The sequence below is a fragment of the Hyperolius riggenbachi genome, chromosome 6 (genome assembly GCF_040937935.1).
Source record: "Hyperolius riggenbachi isolate aHypRig1 chromosome 6, aHypRig1.pri, whole genome shotgun sequence".
In the NCBI taxonomy this organism is placed as follows: domain Eukaryota; kingdom Metazoa; phylum Chordata; class Amphibia; order Anura; family Hyperoliidae; genus Hyperolius; species Hyperolius riggenbachi.
The window spans coordinates 224,860,756-224,879,107 of record NC_090651.1 but is presented as its reverse complement, the minus strand read 5'-3'; positions in this window follow the sequence as shown (position 1 = coordinate 224,879,107).

Here is an 18,352-nt window from a genome sequence, read left to right as displayed (position 1 = left end):
CAGGGGACCTGGGTATAAATCCATCGATTTGAATCCAGTTCAGTAAGCCAGCACCTATCCAGTAAGGAGCTCTTGGGCAAGACTCCCTAACACTGCTACTGCCTACTTGAACCAATACAAATTGGTGAGGATAAGAGGGAGTCAAGATGCTGGGGAAAAGATTTAAATTCTGACAACCAATGCACAGTCTATTACTTCCTAGACAAATCTTTATATTGAAAGATTGTAAGACTGCTATGTGGTCTACTGGACCACATAGTAGTTTCATAATCTGCCACAGTAATAATCGTGCCCTTGCATGTTATTTAAGCAAGTAATCTACTAATCTGTACAGCTGTATTTCATAGTTGTGTATTTCCAGTCTATGTGTTAATCACAGTTATGATTCAGCTGTAAAATACAAATACATAGGTTTCGGGTGAAACTAACCTCTACACACTGGCTTCCTGGATGACAATTATTTCCATTCCTTACAGCAGTAGTGATACTGGGATCTACTAGTTGGCATGATAGGTCCATGTCCAACTTCCTTTTGCAAGAAAGCCATCAATTATCTGGTACATGGACAGCTTATGTCATGAGCTAGCAGCATATTGTTGAGTGGCTGCTGAAAGTTGTTGAGAATGTATTCTTTTTTTTTTTGTGGAGTTTTTCCTATGCTTTGCTGTATTCATCCTGCAGAAGCAACATGGAACCATTGGCTGTGAGCACACCTTGTAGGCCGGAAAGGCCCTACCAGAGTTCCACTTTTAAATCTAAACATGTGAGGAAGGGATCCAGTGCTCCAAAGGCCTAATCCTCTGAGTGCATATTGGGATTAGGGTAACTTCCTAGTTCTGGCTATATGTCTTCAGGCCCCCAATCACCATGACTATCTGTCTGCAAATACACTGTGGGTCACTATCCTTAGTTACAGTACTGTCCCTTTCAGTTCCATTACAACTGCAAGCACGGGAAGTGATGGAAGCATGGAAGTGATCCTCATGGAGAAATTGGACTACCTGACCCTAGAGTTCTGTTTTAAACCCACCCCAGACTTCTTCTTTTCCGTCACCTTCATTACACTCACTAAGGGCCCGTTCTCACTTAAGCGATTAGCGGGTGATTCCCGCTAATCGTCAAAGCGCTAGTGGTTTTTAAAGCGCTAGCGCAATAATAACCTTAAAGCAGTGATCTCACTGCTGCGATTGCTGCCGATCACTGGTGTTTCATGATTTCCTCTAACATTTTGCCACAATTCAGGAGGGATCGCAATACAGTGCTTATGAAAGCACTGATCCCGATCGCTCTGAATTGCGAGAGTGTACAGTGATTTTACCTCGCTAATTGCGATAAAATCACCAGAGCAAAATAGTAGCACTACTGTTTTGCGCTTTTAAGTGCAAATGGGCCCTAAAGACCTCCAGCCCTGCTTTGATCTTCCCCTTGCTGTGAGTCCCAACCTTATTCGTAACAGGACCACTCACTCCACTCATAGAACCCTAGGCCTATGCCTCATTTGAGCTCTTAGTCCATGTCTCCTTGATTGTAGCAGAGGTTCATACAGACTTGGTTGGTTTCTGATGCAGTAATCAACTAATGTCCATATGTAGCTCGTGTGTTCATAAGATTTAGAATGCATGCCATTCTTCTCCCTAATGGAGAGTTCATAAGGTTTCTGCTAAGAGTTATTGGTTTGGTAAACGTGTCTTCCTTTTAACCTTCTCAAATAAAGAATGTTTGCTATGGTGATTATCAGAGAAACAGTCACTTACGTGCATTTGTGTGTTTTACTCTAAGGATTATTGATTTTATAATGGTTCACTAAAGTTCATTAGAGCTGGCATTGTAAGGTGCTCATTGTACTTAAGTGTTCTCTACCTGGTTGATTCAGTTATGAGTATAAAGCTGCCAAACAAATGTTGATGACCAATTTGCTGTAAATATATTACTAATATATCCTGCCCAACATCATTCCTGAGGAAGCCTCTCGGTGTAATACAGATCTCTCATCATAGGACTGGTTTCAAGTGCAACTTCAGGCAAACAATTCAATATGCAATTGAAATACACATTCAAGATAAAGTAGTCATAAATATCCATTTTGTAATAACCTTTGTAACAGCCTGAATCTCTGCTCTGACATTGATCTAACAGGGAAGTTTTACCAATCTGAAATGTTATTTTGTCCTCTTATTTAAAATGTACCTGTAGTTATTTTCAATCATGCAAGTATTATTTTCAGTGAAAATCAGAGCTGTAAAGAGCACTTGCACATGCAGCAACTTCAAGTTGTAAATGCCTTGATCTGACTGCAGGCCTGCCTCAGTGCCTCACATGAACAGTGTTCAGAGACTAGACTGTCACCCATTAAACTCAAACCTTTTTTGGGAAAGACGTTTCTGAGTAAGGCTTTGTTCCAACTGGTGCAGAAAACGTACCCGTTCTGTAAATTTTCTGCATCTCCACTCAATGCAGGAAGCTAATTCTATTGTTAAAAAAAAGGATCTGCTTCCACGTGTAAAAAAATATCAATCTTGACTTTGCATTATTTTTGCAAGTTATACAAAATGACAATCACAATCTTCCTACCTGTATATATATACTCGAGTATAAGCTGACCCCCAACTTTTACCTAAAAAGGGGAACAATGTTTGACCCGAGTATAAGCCTGGGGGTGGCAAAAGCCACAACCACAATACCACTCACAGCCAGGGCCGGCCACAACCATATATTAGAAAAGCAGCATAAATTCAGCAGATTGCAATAATAAGCCAGAACATAGGCCTACAATGGAGATGGACATGCAAAGAACTCCTGTTGCAAAGTGTAAGCTGGCATAAAGATAAAGCAAGGAATGCAGAGCCACATAGTCATGTATCTAAGGACCTGTGCCTCCTTCTGTGCCTCTGTGTGCCTTCTTCTGCCTCCCTGTTTCTCCCTCTGTCCCCCTGTGCCGCATTCAGTCCCCCTCTGCCTTCTTTTGTCCCCCTTTAGTGCCTCCTTCTTTTCCTCTTTATGCCTCCCTCTGTCCTTCTGTGCCTCCTTCTGTCTCCCTTCATGCCACCTTCTGTCTCCATGTGCCTCTTCAGCCACCTGTGCCACCTCTGTCCCCCTGTGCCTCCTTCTGTGCCCTAGTGCCTTATCCTGCCTCCCTAGTCCTCCCTCTGTCCCCCTGTGCCCCCTTCAGCCCCCCTCTGCCTTCTGTTGTCCCCCTTTAGTCCCTCCTTCTGCCCCCCTTTGTGCCTCCTTCTGCCCCCCTTCGTGCTTCCTTCTGACCCCCTGTGTGCCTCCTTCAGTCCCCCTGTGTGTCTCTCCTCCTGTGCCTCCTCCTCTCCTCCTGTGCCTCCTCCTGTCCCCCTTTGTGCCTGATTCTGTCTCCCATTGTGCCTCCTTCTGTCCCCAATCTGTGCCTCCCTCTGCCCCTCTGTGTGCCTCCTTAGCCTCCTTTTGCCCACTTTGGGTATTGTGTGAAACCACAATAAACCAGGGTGCTGACATCACACTGTGGGAGCCTTGTTGCATTCTGAGAAATAACAGCTGTTTCCAACTGCCAAAAGTGCATCATCTCTTTCCACAGACTTCACCTGCCAGTAGTAAAGATGTCCCCATGTGATACATTTCAGAATGTAAATCAGGGAGAGGAAAGATTTTACAATGGGCAAACGCTGACAAAATAATGTCTAAATAATTATTGTAAAAATTAAGTATTAAATATTTTTTTCATTATGTTATTTTAACTGCAGTTCGTCTTTAATTGCTTTCATAAGAATCCGTTCATCTTTTTCAACAACAATGATAGCAAAAATGTTCAAAAGATTGCACAGTGACACCTGTATTCAGCTACCACTATTATCCTTTCTTCCTCCACCCTGACTACTGGTATTAATAGAAGAGAGTGAAGTCCAACTCATACATCATGCCAACAAGCAGCTCCTCAAAGTAATGTTGCCAGTACTGCTGTTGATGACACAGGGACGTGCAAAAGGACTAAACCATATTTCTATAGGGCATGCACTTCAAGGAGGTCCTGTCAGTTAGACAGGAAATTGCATTACGTGTACCCAGCATTATGTCCTACCATATTATTATACTGTATTGTGCATGTCTGAGGGAGACCTTTCATCAGGAATCCCACCTTTGAAAATCCTGGGTTTGCCCCTGGGCAGAGTTGCTGTCCAGCTTCCAATTTTCAGTCGTCTCAGTAACAGAAAGTATCCAGGACACTGCTGCAGAGCAGAGAAGTAGCACTGCAGAAAGACAAAAAGAAAGAACAACCGAGAGCCCCCAATAGTGTATTATTGTTGATATAAGGTAATCTTCAATTTGTACATCAGATATGGATATACTCACAAGTCTGGGTTGCCGACCTCAGGCAACCACTCCAATCTGTCCCCACTCAGGCTAAGAAGTCACTCTCCGTAGAAGAAAAATAAGGGTGTACACACCCATCCACCAGGTGGATAATGATGATGGTGCCTCTGTAACTACTACAAAGAGAAGTAGCACTGTCATCTTTGTTTAACTGCATAGCTCTTAACTGTCCCTCTTTTGGAGGGACAGTCCCTGTTTGGGAGCCCTGTCCCTCTGTCCTTCTTTCCTCCTCATTTGTCCCTCTTTAAGGACTTTGTCCCTCTTTCTATATAAATATATATTTCTCTACTAAAAAAATGTGTTTGATTGCCTCTAAACTTTATTCCCATCCTTTTAAATTGATATGTTACTAATTTTAAAATGTTAATATGAAGGAAAATGAACCAGGATAGAAAGGACCTGTGTGGTTTGAATTATAAAATAACATATTTTTCTTATAAAATCTTTATGGTATGCGTTACTAGGGGGTGGGTCGGGGCATGATCAGGGGTGTGACAGGGGCATGGCTTAAGTGTCCCTCTTTCTCATCTCAAAAAGTTGGGAGGTATGCTATACTGAGGAGGCTCCTATACCAATCCTGGTTTTCCAAGATCCCCAACAATCCTCCTTGATCTTCCAAGATGATGCAGACCTGTGGGAACAAAGCAAGGAAGACGATTGATGGCATTCTAATGCCCAAAAAGAACAGCAAAGGCTTAGAGGAAGAATCAGCAGATACTCAGTGCTTATGTTGATTCTGGGCCAGGCTCTTCATCTAAGGCAGAAGATGACAGGGACAGATCTTGGCTGCCAATACCAGGGCATGAAAATAGCAGAAGTGATGATGATTTGCAGTTATCATGATAGGCAGAGCTGCAACATACTAGCCCATGGAGAATAAATCCCACTTGGAAGCTGAAGCAAAGGGGCCCATTAGAAAGCTCTAGCAGTAGCCCAAATCAGCAATAAAGATGCAGCCAGACTCAAGAGAGCGCAGCAGATGTCAACAAGTCTAGGCCTGTGGCTTATATATCATCAGCATATGCATTTTTTTAGCAGCCATGCTGAATATGAATCATGGGCCAGATGTTTACCATGAAGCCAGTGAATCAATAGAGAACAAACGGGAAGTCATCTGGAAATCAGTGGTTTAATTTCCCATGTGAAACACCACCATGGCTTGCAGCAAGAACAGTATGACATTACAAGGGAAAAAGGGCAGATTGCCTTAATTTTCTACTATTGCTCCTCATCCTCGAGTATGTTCAACCAACTCCCAACAACCTACAGAACTTAATATCCTTTAAACACCTACTTTCCCGGATGTCCCTGCTAAGAGGAGTTATTCTTCTGACAGCCAACAGTTTGGAGACTAGTCTTGAGTCACAGAAGTTTATTGTGAAGATCTCTACCTTCTGCACATTCCTCTATCCCTGTCAAGTCTCTTGATTCCATATAATGCCAGCCAACCATCTGAAAGACAAGGCTCTTTGCAACCACTCACCCTCCCATTCGGCTTCTACTTGTAGACACACATGCCTTCCTGACCTAAAGTATTTGGGAGTTGTTTAATGGCCAATCCTAAATTGTCACTAATTTTCACTGACATATAGTTAGTATTTATGGCATTTAATCATGACACTGGAAAAACAGTTTCTGCTGCTATTCTACATTCTACTTTCCATCCACTGTCATGAGAGAAATCAGGAAGTAACAATTGCTGACCTCCTTCTAAAATCGCTACTTGCATGGGTATAATGTTGACCCTCAGGCAACAGAGCTTTCCAATTGGTTCCCCTTTTACAAGTATTAGATCAGGATATTACAGCGGATAATCTGCATACTTTTCCCAAGTAAGTGACCCAAAAAGCATTATGGGCAGAGGACCACACCCAAGAAATCATACATTTTTTCACATGGGGGTTGATACACAAAGCTACGGTAATATTGCTGACAAGTAGACAGCGCATGGAAATACTTCCATTACTACCAGCAGCAGGTTACCGCAGTTACGTTAGCGCCAGTGATGAGCGAAGATGCCAATATTGTTCCCATTCATTTTCACAAAAATAATAATCTAAAATAAGTTTTGTTGGTTTTCGTGGTAAAAATATTGATTTTTCTCGTTTTCACAGTAAAAATGTTTGCTGTAGAAATATTGTTTTTCTGCATTTTTGTGCTTTTCATGAATTATTGTAAAATATTATTTTTCTTATTGTAGCAAAAAATGCAAAAATGCAAGCTATTTTTGTGAAAATGTTCTCTAAATCGAAAATAAAATGACTAGCAAAAATTCAAACGCAACTCCGATTAGCATGAACTGCAGTACTTGAGTAACGTAAGTCTTGCTATGGTAATGGCATTACTAATGCCTGTTACTGCAGCATCACTCGCAGTACTTAAGTATCGCGAATCACGCTAATAGTGTAACTTGCTGCCAGTAGTAACAGTAATATTGCTGTGCGTAGTCTGCTCACAGCAGTATTACTGCTGCTTCATACATCAACCTCGTGGTCAGGAATGCCAACCACCATATTTCTATTAAGGTGAATGTTGTTTAGAGAGAGTCCAAGGTGGGCTCCTGTGGCCTGCATCTTCCTACTCCGCCGCTCCTGTGGCCCGCATCTTCCTACTTTCATTTTCATGACCTCTGGGGTCACAACGCTGGAAGGAGAGCGAGATGCTCTCTCAGCATGCAAGGTAGTGGGGGAGCAGCAGGGGGAGAGGCCAGGGAGAGACAGCATGCCCAATGGCAGCTGTGGAAAGCCTGCAGGAATGCCGCCAGTGGTTGTTTTGAGCAGGGAATCCCTCTCCTCCTTTCCCTTTGAGATTAGCAACAATTATTGTGGCAAATTTCGGGGGATATAGCGTGGAAGTGGGTGGGGGGGGGCAGAGAGCAGCGTGGGGAGGACACAGAGGCATGTCATGAGGCAGGGAACATGCTTCTGTGTCCCATCTCACCCCCCGTCGCACCGCCTCAGTTTCTCTTTAAAATACTAGTATTGTTGTATAATATATCAGAGTTTTCTAACCTCTGATTGTCCCTTGACATTTACAGAGTATATGATAATATCTGATTACTCACCATCATCCCTGCCAGGCCACCTTTTGTGCAGAGAGGAAAATGTGGTTACAATCAAATTAAACCTAATGCTTTTTCTGGAACTATAATCCCAATCTACGCAGAGTGCTGAAATAATGCAATTCATGATAACTATTATCAAATGTATTCAATTAAACCAGTCACAGGATGTTTCCTTGCAGTGTCTTCAGCTGTGACTAACCTTAACAATACATTTATTGTACTTTCCAATAGGAAATTGAGTATTGTATACTATTATTATCATTAGATTGTACAAATGTTAAGAATGTTCCCTGCTTCCTCTGCATCATTTAATATAAAGCAAAAGAATACAAATTGAACTGGTCACTTAAAAGGCTCATTCAAAAGGCTAGCAAGTTGGCAAGATTGTGGTATCTTAAGCTGAAATCTAGGCATTATTATTTTTTTTAACCAAAGTAATTGTCTTCTGTATTAAAGATGACAATACTACTACTGCGATTGCTGCAATTTTGCATAACTTAGGGCGGAGCGTAGTACTGAAATGGCTTGTCAGCAGTGTTACAGTGTTACTGCCTGCCAAAAGTCTGACCCAAGGGAAACCACCAAGTGCCTGCCAATGAGGGACACTGGTGCTGATTGCTTTGCCTGGGGACCAGCAACCCCTATTGCTACGCCCCTGCCCAAGCCCAAAGAAGATGACCCCTTCCACAGATAGCATCCTAAGATGCCATTATTATACCACCAAAGAGGCTCTCCTTGCAAAGGTTAGGAACCAACCTTTTCTTTCCTTTCAAGACTTTTTCTAGTGATAATCGTAATCTGCTAATTACAATTACATGAAATTACACATCCATTTTCGCAATTGAAATTGGCTTTTTTTCATTAGCCAATATGTATGCCCAAAATTAAAACCAGGGTACTTTTTTAAACAAGTTAGAGTGTATTCTACTGGACAAGAGTTCATGGAAAATCATAATGGGGGGTGATTATAACACTAAAGTAGACTTTGGTCAGGTTGCCGCAAGTCCTGCCTCTTGGAATTCTAGTTCCACAACAGCTTCCAGGTAGAGATGGCTCGAAACTCTGATTTTGGGTTTGCGAAACCTTAAACGCGAACTTCCGCAAAAGTTAGAGTTCGTGTGAATCGTGCGAACTGCAATAGACATCAATGGACAGGCGAACTTCAAAAACTACAAACACTGTTTCTGGACACAAAAGTGATGGAAAAGATGTTTCAAGGGGTCTAACACCTGGAGGGGGGCATGGCGGAATGGGATACACACCAAAAGTACCGGGGAAAATTACAGATTTGACACACAGCAGGTTTATAATCCCTAAAAGGCAGAAATCGCATTGCATTCCTAAATTGGAGGCATAAAGTGCTTGAAAACATCTTGCATGTGTATACATGGATCAGCAGGTAGTATAAGTAGTGTACTGCTTCACACTGAAAGACCAAACTCACTGTGTAACGCACCGCAAACAGCTGTTTGTGTAGTGATGACCGTGCTGTACTGGTGCGCACGATGGCGAGCGTGCAGGCGATGGTGGTTTACAAGCCCATATGGTCGGGTTGAGGTAGCTCAATGACAGAACAACAGTGACTGTCCAGCTGATCGAATTTGGTCTGTCCACAATGAAGCAACAACCTTATTATCTTGGGTCAGGTATGCCCCCCAACACACTCATATAGGTCATTGCTTCATTGTGATACGCAAGCCCCTTTACCGCGGCAAGGTAATGATCACAAAGGGGAATTGACACTTGTACATGCCTTTTGTTTTGTTGTTGCAGCTGCAGTGCAGCCAGAAAAATTAGTCTGGCATGTACACGCACCAGAAAAATTATTACTGTTTTTGTTAGCGGCCTTAAAAATTCAGGAATCCACCTGGAGTCCTGGACCCTGTTGGTGGTAGCGGAGAAGGCAGTCAAGCAGCCTGCAGGCAGAGATGCTGTGTGGGGACTGACTTAGTCTTCGGGCAGGCAGTAGCCCTCCGGGATCCATGCCTCATTCATTTTGATAAAGGTGAGGTACTGAACACTTTTTTGACCTAGGCGACTTCTCTTCTCACTGACAATGCCTCCAGCTGCGCTAAAGTTCCTTTCTAGGACGCTTGAGGCAGGGCAAGCCAGAAGTTGGATGGCAAATTGTGACAGCTCTGGCCACAGGTCAAGCCTGCGCACCCAGTAGTCCAGGGATTCCTCATCACTGCTCAGACTGTCGATGGTTCTTTCTCTACCATTGTTAAAGCTTACATCTATTTTTTTAAATTACTTTTTCTGCTGTCTGTGCAGTTCCTTCAACGAGAATCTGTTATGGAGGGCAAGTCTGCCATTCATTCAACTGTGTGATAAACTTCCCATGGTACTTTCTCAGTACCATGGTGACCACGGGTAATGGGCCGGAAAAATGGGTTTGATTCCGGTCTGGAGTGGGAGCCTGAGAAACAGCTACCACCACACATCCAAGGAAAACAGCAGGCACGGCACGCAAGTCCCGACTAAGGGAGGTAGTGATGAAAAATAACACTACAGGAGGACTCTTTCAAGGCCCTGCTGTATAATGATGAGACGAATAAACTTGAAATCCTTTAACGAGAATCTGATATGAAGGGCAAGTCTGCCATCCATTCAAGTGAAAGGTATGCACTGCCTGGACTAATACAGTGTGCAGTCACACAGATGCAGTGAAAGATATTCACTGACTGGTGATATAATACAATGTGCAGTCACACAGATGCAGTGAAAGGTATGCAGTGACTGCAAACAGCTGTTTGTGTAGTGACAGCTGTACTGACTGGTGTGCACGATGGCGAGAGTGCAGGCGATGGCGGTTTTCAAGTTCATAAGGTCGGGCTGAGGTAGCACAATGACAGAACAACAGTGACTGTCCAGCTGATTGAATTTGGTCTGTCCACAATGAAGCAACGACCTTATTATCTTGGGTGTGCCCCCCAACACACTCATAGAGCCGGTCATTGCTTCATTGTGATACGTAAGCCCCTTAACCGCGGCAAGGTAACTATCACGAAGGGGAATTGACACATGTACATGCCTTTTGTTTTGTTGTTGCAGCCGCAGTGCAGCCAGAAAAAAAATAGGCATGTACACACACCAGAAAAATTATTCTTTTTGTTAGCGGCCGCTGCTAGCAGCAGCCTTAAAAATTCAGGAATCCAGCTGGCGTCCTGGACCCTGTTGGTGGTTGCGAAGAAGGCAGTCAAGCGGCCTGCAGGCAGAGATGCTGTGTGGGGACCAACTTAGTTTTAGAGCAGGCAGCAGCAGCCGGCAGGCAGGCAGAGATGATGTGTGTGGGGACTGACTTAGTCCTCGGGCAGGCAGTAGCCCTCCGGGTTCCATGCCTCATTCATTTTGATAAAGGGTTCAATAAAAGCTTGAAACACAAAATCTAAACTAAATTTCAAAACGAATCCCCAAAATCTCTGGTCATTTATACTTCCAAGCTGCAGCTGCTCAACCTGTTCTAATACAAATGTAAAGGTGGCCATACATCTAGAGATGATGGGTAGATTTGACCAAGAGACAAATCTTTATCTAATCAAATCTGATTAGAGAAAGAGATTGGTCGGCTGCCCATACTCCGCAGGCTGATTCCCAATCAATTTCAGCATGAAATCAATTGGGAATCGGCCACTCCCGCTGACCCCCAGCGTAACAATGTACTCCCATTTGTGCATTTATACATTACCTGTTCTGTGTCGCCCACCGTGTGGTGCCCATCTGTCTTTGGAATCTCCTGCAGATTATTGTAGGTAGGTAGGTAGCCAGGTGTAGGTGCCCCCAGTATAGGCTAGGTAGGTAAAGGTATCACCCAGTATAGGCTAGGTAGGTACAGGTGTCCCCCAAGATAGGCAAGTAGGTACAGGTGTCCCCCCAGGATAGTCTAGGTAGGTGTAGGTGTCCCCCAGTATAGGCTAGCTAGGTAAAGGCCCGAGAGTATAAGTTAGCTAGGTGTAGGGGCTCCTGTACCCTGTAGGCAACAATAAGTAAGTTAGTATAAGTGCAGCCCGACCCCCTCCCACCAATCCCCGCAATCCACCCGCTATATACATACTAAGCCTTGTTCCAGCTATCTCTCCAGCCTCCCTGCACAGCTCCACTATCTTCTAGTATGGGGAGGATCGGGACTGATAGCATGACGTCTGACGTCATGATGACGTCAGACATCATGACGTCAGTTCCGATGCTCCCCATACTGGAAGATAGCAGAGCTGTGCAGGGAGGCAGGAGCGATCGCTGGAACAAGGCTTGGTATGTATATAGTGGCTGGATCGAGGGGATTGGGGGGGTCGGGGGGGGGGCACTTATACTAACTTACTTATTGTTGCCTGCAGGGCACATGAGCCCCTACACCTAGCTAACTTACTGTATACTCTGGGGCTCCTGTACCTAGGGAAACCTCCTGAGCGGCATGCCCAACACTGTGTTGGGCATACCGCTTTCTGCAAAAATTTCTTACCCGACACAGTGTCAGGTATACCGCTCAGGAGGTTAATAAGCCCATAGAACTAAAATAAGTTGCTACAGTCATTACTTTTCTTAAAAGCTCCAAGGCACCTTGATCAGACGGTTTCACTGCAGCCTATTATAAAAAGTTTGCGAAAATCCTTTCTCCTAAACTTGTGGGAATATTTAATGACGTCATGACCAAGAAGTGGAATGGCCAAATGACATGGGTGCACATTGCAGTGATTTCAAAATCTAATAAGGATGTGTCTGTGTGCGCGAATTACCACCCAATTTCGTGTTCTTGTGTGCGAATTTAGACCTGAAAATTTTTGCCGAAGTGTTGGCCTTCAGATTTTATCCTGTTCTTTAAAGGGTTATTCATCCTGATCAAATAGGTTTCGTGCTTAGCTGTCAAACATCCGATAATGTATAAAAATAAATCTAGGCCTTGCTTTTTGGGCTCAATCCTGTTGGACGCCTTCTCTTATATTGTCATTTGACGTGGAGAATGTATTTCTACAGGGTCAACTGGAGGTACCTGTGGATGAAGCTGGCCAGATTTCAGGTAGGGGACTTTTTTACAAATTAAGTTTCGCAGTTTTTATGTTTTAACTTTGGACAAGATATGTAGCATGGGTTTGGTTTCTGATTGTTCCCAATAGTTAATGGAACAAGTCAAGGGTGTCCCCACTCCCCCATCCTCTTTGCCATGTGTATGGAACCTCTGGTTGTCCGAGCAGGGGCATAGCAATAGAGGTTGCAGAGGTCTTGACCCTTAAACCATAGAGGCCCCGTAGGGCCCTCTCTCAACTGCAGTATTAGCTCTTTATTGGTCCTGTGCTTGTAATAATCACTTCTATAAATGCTTTGAATAATAATAATCATAAACAAGCTGTTCCACATCCCCTTCTTGCACCTCTGACACTGTGGTTGTCTTTGGCAGGTTTTTGGTGTGCCGTATCAATTGTTATGTATAGCGTGCTTGGGGGGCTCTATGTAAAACTCGCTCCGGGGCCCATAGCTCCTTAGCTATGCCACTGTATCTGAGTGAGGTTGTCTCCCTTAAAGGGGAACTTCAGCCTAAACAAACATACTGTCATTAAGTTACATTAGTTATGTTAATTAGAATAGGTAGGTAATATAATTTTTTACCCATCCTGTTTTAAAAGAACAGGCAAATGTTTGTGATTCATGGGGGCTGCCATCTTTGTCATGGGGGGCAGCCATTTTTTTGGTTGAAAGGAGGTGACAAGGAGCAGGAGACACAGTTCCCACTGTCCTGTGTCCTGATCACCCCTCCCAGCTGCACAAGCTAGGCTTCAAATGTCAAATTCAAAATGTCAAATTCAAAACAGCAGAACGAGAGCAACAACATTAGAAATCCCATCATGCTTTGCACAGCATCAGGGGAAAAAAGCCCGGGCAGTTTTCTTCTGTGTAGCTAAAAATGAGGCTTGGATAAGAGAAACAAAGTTCTGATGCTGTGAAACTGTTAAAGAAACACCAAGGCTTTTCAGTGCTGCTGAGTCGATTTTTAGTCCGGAGGTTCACTTTAAGTGGCACAATCTGCTGTCTATTAATGATAGTTGCAATCTTGTTTTTTTTCTCAATACAGACAGTTGTACCTCTCCGTGAATCCCCTGTGATAAAAGTATGTTTCATAATGGACATCTTTAATGCCTTGAAAGTTTTTTCCCAGCCCTGGGCCAAAAGAAATGCCTAATAAACAGCAGTTAAGTATTTGTTCTGGCCTAGGATTCGGTGTCTTGAAGACAAAATATACACATAAAATTTACCCATTTATTTAAAAAATACATACGAGTATTCTAAAATAACCAACTTCTCAAATCTTGAAATCAAACTTGAGGCTGCCACCCTCATTTCCTGTCCCACACTGGAACAGGAAGTGGATGAATGGGTCGCTATGGCAAACACTGTTCCTGGGAAAACTCAGCTCCGTGAAGGTATGAAGTTACAAATGGAATGCAGATTCATTGGACTGTAGCACTAGTAGCACTAGTAATCATCTGTAATTGTTACCCAAAACTCTATTAAGCCCATGCTTGCAAAGTTCCCTTTGCTTTAAAGTTTTGTCACAAGACAGCTCCATAACATCTTCTTCTGCAGAGGTGAAGTCAGAAAGGACTTTAGTCTAGAATGGAGCACGATGGGGGAGTACGCACGGCCGGACTGTGCCGACCGGCAAAAATACCAGGCCCCCTAGCAGAGGATCCAGGCGGCAGACAATGGTGAGGGACCAATCAGCCTGAAGAGGGCTGGAGGAAGTATGTATAATTTTTTTTTTATTGATCTCAGGTACCCTTTAAATTCTTCAGGGCCCATTCTGAACCCCTGTTTTAAAGTGAACCTCCGGACTAAAAATCGACTCAGCAGCACTGAAAAGCCTTGGTGTTTCTTTAACAGTTTCACAGCATCAGAACTTTGTTTCTCTTATCCAAGCCTCATTTTTAGCTACACAGAAGAAAACTGCCCGGGCTTTTTTCCCCTGATGCTGTGCAAAGCATGATGGGATTTCTAATGTTGTTGCTCTCGTTCTGCTGTTTTGAATTTGACATTTTGAATTTGACATTTGAAGCCTAGCTTGTGCAGCTGGGAGGGGTGATCAGGACACAGGACAGTGGGAACTGTGTCTCCTGCTCCTTGTCACCTCCTTTCAACCAAAAAGATGGCTGCCCCCCATGACAAAGATGGCAGCCCCCATGAATCACAAACATTTGCCTGTTCTTTTAAAACAGGATGGGTAAAAAATTATATTACCTACCTATTCTAATTAACATAACTAATGTAACTTAATGACAGTATGTTTGTTTAGGCTGAAGTTCCCCTTTAAGCAAGCAAGGAAGGATTACACTGGGTACTAGTAAGGCAATGTTATTTAGGTATTTACTACAGAGATGGAATCAGATAAATAAATAAAATAGTTAGGGTTTGGTTTGTAGCTGAATTCCATGCAGACAAATAAAATCCATTTGAAGACAAAGTTTACACTCACTTTAATCAGTCTCTTCTGTTTATCTATAAGGTGACTGTTATCTTATGCCATGGAGATCCATTTCCAGTATAGCTAACAATACCCACCCTTTCTGGCCACAGCACCTCTAACCCTTTCAAAAACCCTCTGACTGAAAGGAACTAAGTGGCCATGTTTGAATGAGGCTTGTCACCATATCAGCCAACAGAAGAGCAGCAACATTTGTCAGAAAAATAGGTTTATTGAGGAGATTAGCTACTAATGATGCCACTGGCAGTAGGCATCAATCTAATGATGCCACTGGCAGTAGAGGACAGAGGACCCTGCCCTGGAAACAATGTGTTAGAGTCAGTAACTCGCTAAAATTGTCAGATTTGATGCTTTTCTGAAGAAAAGAGATTTAAGTTTCACTTTAAGATTTAAAGTTTTGCTTAAAGATTTAAAGATTGGTGAATGTTACATTGATGTAGGGAGAGATTTACAGTGGAGGGGAGAGGAACATGAGAAATTCTGCACGGAAGAGCCGAAAGAGATGATCAGGGTGGATGAGAGGAGAAATAAATAATTAAATAAATACATTTAAAAAAATAATAAATAAAGAGGAGAAGATTATTAATAGAACACTGACTTGAAGAGAAGTGACTAGCTGATCATGACATACAGGCAGTTCCTGTTTGCAGTAGTATTGAACTCTTATAAAAGCATAGCTCCCAAATGTCCCTTTTTGGAGGGACTGTCCCTCTTTGGAAACCAAATCCCTCTGTCCCTCTTTCTTCCTCATGTGTCCCTACCAGTTACCAGGACTGGTGTACAGATCTATGTAAAAATATATACTTTTCTACTCAGATATGCATTTATTGTCTCTAAATGCTATTCCAATCCTATAAATTAATATATTATTTAAAAAAATGGTTTTATGAAGAAAAAACTAAAAGGACGATTGCTTTTGAATTATAAAACTTAATCTTTGCTTAATAATTATTCGTGGTACATGTGGCTAAGGCGGAGCAGGAAAAAATGGCGCGTACCGCAATAGAAACTTTGTGGTGCACTATTGAATGTAATTTACCATTTTGAAGTGCAACATTCTGGCGCATAGCGCACTGCCGGTAATCATCTATCACTGCGCCAGGATGTTGCACTTCAAAATGGTAAATTACGTTTACCGTGCTTTTCAATGGTGCGCCAGAAAGTTTCTATTGCGGTGAGCGGAGGGTTCAGTGTGACAGGCGGCAGGGGTTAAATTATACATTACCTGCTCCTGGAAGATCGCTGCTCCTCTCCACTTGTTAGTTTGATGAGCCTGGCAGCCAGCCAAACACCATGTGACTTCAGTCCCCGCATGGTTATTGGTTGGCTGCAGGACTCTTTCAAACTAATCAGGAAGTGGAGAGGAGACGGGATCGCCGGGACCAGGTAAAGTATCACAGATGTCGGTAATTACATCTTATTGCTAAGGTTATTTAACGTTTTAGGACATTTATAAAACGTTAAATAACCTTTGTGCGCCATTTTTGACCGGCACCTCTTTGGTATGTATGCGGCTGGGGGTGTGGCGGGGCATGATTAGAGGTGTGGCAGGGGCATGTCTTATAGGGAGGTATGTAAAGCATTAAACTTTTTTCTTTTGCAAACACTGCTGATATTCCTTCATGAACAAATACTTCAGATAACAAAGTCACTGTGCAAAGATACAGAGGACATGCCCAGAATTATTAGAGATGCTGTACAAAGTGCTGACATGACATCAAAAAATAAATGGTGACCAAAAAAACCCCCAAAAAACTTAAAAAGGAAGCAAGAGGCTATGGGAAACAGGTTGCAAGGAAACATATTCTAACACATGTATTAAAGACAGCCTTGTCTTAAGTCTCTCCCACTACTTATGACTTTTGAATCTACTCTTTTTGAATCTATGCATACATGCTAAATAACAAAACTCCGGAACACATAAATATGGAATGCTGCAGATGGCAGGCGAGCAAAGTGGGAATGAAAATAATATAAATCAGATGTCTGTGCTGACACTGTGTCCTTGTTTACCTCTTCGTCTGGCCCGGCTGCTGTTGCAGACCAAGGCTGACATTTCCCTTTTAAGACTCTGTTTGAATGAATGTGCGTGGAGGGATGTTCTGTGACTGAATCAGCATGCAGAAGAAGCATTAAGGAGGCAGGGGGGGTGTCAGCGGTTTCACTCTCTCCCACTCCGCCTCCGAGCATGGAAATGAAAACTGTGAGAGCATGAATCACTGGAAACATGCTCCAGTGACAGGAAGTGGATGGATGGGTCACTTTGGCACACAATGTTCCTGGGAATCAGATTTCCATTCCAAAGTGGTGACAGGCATTTTGCGGGCGATTATCAATTTTATTTTTGTGCTCTGTTTCGTTTAAACGAGCCCTTGGATTTCTCATAGTTGTAATTCCAGTCTGCTTCTCATTAGTGAGTAGAGCGATGGGGACAGTGTAAGGGGCAAGCTATAATTAGAGAGGTGTCAGGGAACTATAGGCGTGTAGAGAAATCACTCAGCAATGTAGATTTGTAGGATGCATAGCTGTCAAAGTGATATAATAGGAAAGGGCTTATTTAAAGCGTACCTGAAAAAAAATTTAATCCCTGCACCACCAAGCAACCATTACCTATCTCTGCCACCTTTGCAGTCACCTTCCCAAATTACCAAGCTACTGCTTCTGTTTATGTACAGAGCGTACATGCAAGAGATGGGCGCCAGATAATATTGATTGTACTGGAACAATAATTTTACCAATATTCTGCAATCCCCGACAGTAAAATATTGGTAATGATACCAATATTCTATCACCCTCTGTATCCTAATTTTCATGTCAACCCGCCCTTATTTATGCTTAAGACTTATCTCCACCTCCTACTCGTAATGTTAACCTCCCATTATCTACTCCTATCACAAACCTCCCCCCACCTAATCCAACACTGAGCCCAGTAATTAACCCTTCCACCGCCAGCAGGATAATCAAAAAGTCCAATGTGCCAAACTCTGGTGCTTTACTGCCCCCATCGAGCAGCTATAACTGCTCAAAACCATATGTCCACTGCCATCCCTGCAGAGTTATGTCACATATTATTGGAATTCCACCACAGCTATTTTCCAGTACATTTACAGCTGTAGCTGGTATTTGCACAATTTAATATGGGCACCTGAGGTGGTGCCCAAAATTCCCTGGTTGCAATTCCGCCCTAAATTATGCGGTTTTGGGCAGGTACTTCAGCACTGTACCCAAGGGGGAGGCTACAATTTTACTTCCCAAGGGGGCCCAAGAGAGGTTCTGAACTGTACTTTATATGGAGCACGCAAATGTTTTATGGATTCTAATAGTGGCCCTGCCCTAATATGACCACACATGGGCCCACTGACAGGTTGTTTAACCACTTCGCATCCAGACCTTGTTTTCCCCTTATTGACCAGAGCAGTTTTGACGCTTTAGCGGTGTCCCTATTCAATCAGCAATAACTTTAT